This window comes from Rhopalosiphum padi, unplaced genomic scaffold, assembly GCF_020882245.1.
Source record: "Rhopalosiphum padi isolate XX-2018 unplaced genomic scaffold, ASM2088224v1 scaffold1, whole genome shotgun sequence".
Taxonomy (NCBI): Eukaryota; Metazoa; Arthropoda; class Insecta; order Hemiptera; family Aphididae; genus Rhopalosiphum; species Rhopalosiphum padi.
The window spans coordinates 290,631-293,130 of record NW_026869996.1 but is presented as its reverse complement, the minus strand read 5'-3'; the positions used below and the strand labels follow the sequence as shown (position 1 = coordinate 293,130).

At 62.8% G+C, this 2,500-nt stretch overlaps 2 non-coding genes across 2 annotated transcripts in view; both read right to left on the bottom strand.

Moving 5' to 3' along the window:
• Positions 1 to 627, bottom strand: part of LOC132931462 (large subunit ribosomal RNA) — a 4,197-nt gene extending 3,570 nt beyond the window's left edge. The window contains exon 1 of the ribosomal RNA XR_009662640.1: positions 1 to 627. This exon is cut by the window's left edge and continues 3,570 nt beyond it. This is a non-coding gene — a ribosomal RNA (large subunit ribosomal RNA).
• Positions 628 to 998: 371 nt separating this feature from the next.
• On the bottom strand, positions 999 to 1,156 carry LOC132931438 (5.8S ribosomal RNA). Its single transcript, XR_009662618.1, has one exon. It is a non-coding gene; the product is annotated as a 5.8S ribosomal RNA (ribosomal RNA).
• Between the last annotated feature and the right edge of the window lie 1,344 nt (positions 1,157 to 2,500).

The following is a 2,500-nucleotide window of genomic DNA, read 5'->3' as shown; positions in this document are numbered from 1 at the left end:
GGAGCACCGGGGTTCGGCGCGAACGGTCACGCCGAGACGCGACCGCCGCGACGAACCGCCACCCGGGCCCTTCGGCCGGCGCCCAACGAGTCGCGACGTCCGCTAACCGAGCGAAAGATCCGGCCGGCGGTTAGACCGACCGTGAATTCGCCCGGCGGGGACTCGCGGGCTCTGTCCGTTTACACCCGAACGGTTTCACGTTCTTATGAACTCTCTCTTCAAAGTTCTTTTCAACTTTCCCTCACGGTACTTGTCCACTATCGGTCTCGTGGCCGTATTTAGCCTTAGATGGAGTTTACCACCCGCTTCGGGCTGCACTCTCAAGCAACCCGACTCGAAGGCGCGGTCCGATCCCGGAACGCTGTGACGGCCTCTACTGGCCTGGCACCATCTGCGGGCCATGGCCCCGTTCAAGGGAGACTTGGACCGTCACGTGCGCCCCGGCAACGAGGCCGGCCCGTACGCCACAACTCCCATACGTGCCGCGACACAAAAGTGCGCGGCGGGATTCGGCGATGGGCTTTTCCCTGTTCGCTCGCCGCTACTGGGGGAATCACGGTTGTTTTCTTTTCCTCCGCTTATTAATATGCTTAAATCCGGCGGGTAGTCCCGCCTGATCTGAGGTCGGAACGTATCGGTGTGTTTGTGTTTTTTTTCTTAACACGGCAGCCTGCGGTCCGCGCTCCGTCCGTACGGCGACCGTCCGCGTCCGCTTCTCGGAAGCCGGAGAGGTGTCTCTAGGACTCTCAGCCGACCCGGCCGCGCTCTCGCGCGGCGGGCGGACGGGGACGTGCCGTTTTACGGCGCGAGAACCCGTGACTGTTTGCCGTCACAACTTGGGCGGACGACCGGAGGCGGGCGCCGTCGCCGTCGCCGCGAGGCAGACGGCGGGGCGTCGTTCCCCGGTCGAACCGCCAATCTCGCGCAGCCGGAGCGGCCGACGGTCTCCCGTCGGACGCCTGCCGGCGGCGCATCGGTCTGGCCGAGTATCCGGTATACGACCCTCAGACAGGCGTGGCCCGGGACCCGCGGGTCACCGAGGCCGCAATGTGCGTTCGACTGGTCGATGTTCGTATAACCTGCGGATTACACGACGACGCGCAGATAGCTGCGGTCTTCATCGATCCACGAGCCAAGTGATCCGCCGTTCGGGGTCGGGTGTTTTTTTTTTTGTTTGTCGACGAAATTTCTGCGCCACGCGTGCGCGCGGCGCAAGGTCTTTCGACGGTAACCATCTTTCGGTCGACGCTTGGTCGGGGGTCGCGGCGCGCGGGCGGTCGGCGAGCTAGTCGCGAGCGCACGCGGCCACGGGGTCGGATTAGGCGCGCGCGAGACCGGCGTGGGACGCCGGTGCCGCGGGCCCGTCTCTAATGATCCTTCCGCAGGTTCACCTACGGAAACCTTGTTACGACTTTTACTTCCTCTAAACGGCCGAGTTCGGTCATCTTCCCGGTCGCGCGACGACCCAGCCCCCGAGGGGGCCGAATAACGCGCGTCCAGTCCGAAGACCTCACTGCGGTCGTTCAATCGGTAGTAGCGACGGGCGGTGTGTACAAAGGGCAGGGACGTAATCAACGCGAGCTGATGACTCGCGCTTACTGGGAATTCCTCGTTCACGTGGAAAAATTGCAAGCCACGATCCCTAAGCACGAAGGAGGTTCAGCGGGTTACCCGGAAGCCTGTCGGCCCAGGAATGTTAACACACGCTGATTCCTTCAGTGTAGCGCGCGTGCGGCCCAGAACATCTAAGGGCATCACAGACCTGTTATCGCTCAGTCTCGTGCGGCTATTTTCGTCCGCCGCCTGTCCCTCTAAGAAGAGTTTAAGCTCCTGGGAGCCGGCGGTAGCCCTAGTAACGTATCGTGATCCGCCGGCGACGGCCGCGAACACGGCGCGCTTCACCGCGGAGCCCGACGCACGACTGACGCGCGCCGACCAGAGGTTGCCCCCCGGCCGACACACGCCCGCCGCACGCAGGGACGCGGATGGCGCGGCCGCGCCCGACGACCGCCGTGGACGACGGGCGAACGCGTTCGGGGATACCGGGCCGAGCCGACGGAGACGCGAACACGGACGGCCGAAACCGCCCGCGCCGCGCCCACCGCCGACCCGGGTTTACCCGCCTAGTTAGCAGGACAGAGTCTCGTTCGTTATCGGAATTAACCAGACAGATCGCTCCACCAACTAAGAACGGCCATGCACCACCACCCACCGAATCAAGAAAGAGCTCTCAATCTGTCAATCTTTCCGGTGTCCGGGCCTGGTGAGGTTTCCCGTGTTGAGTCAAATTAAGCCGCAGGCTCCACTCCTGGTGGTGCCCTTCCGTCAATTCCTTTAAGTTTCAACTTTGCAATCATACTTCCCCCGGAACCGAAAAGCTTCGGTTTCCCGGAAGCTGCCCGCCGGGTCGTTAATGAAACGCCGGCGGATCGCTAGCTGGCATCGTTTACAGTTAGAACTAGGGCGGTATCTGATCGCCTTCGAACCTCTAACTTTCGTT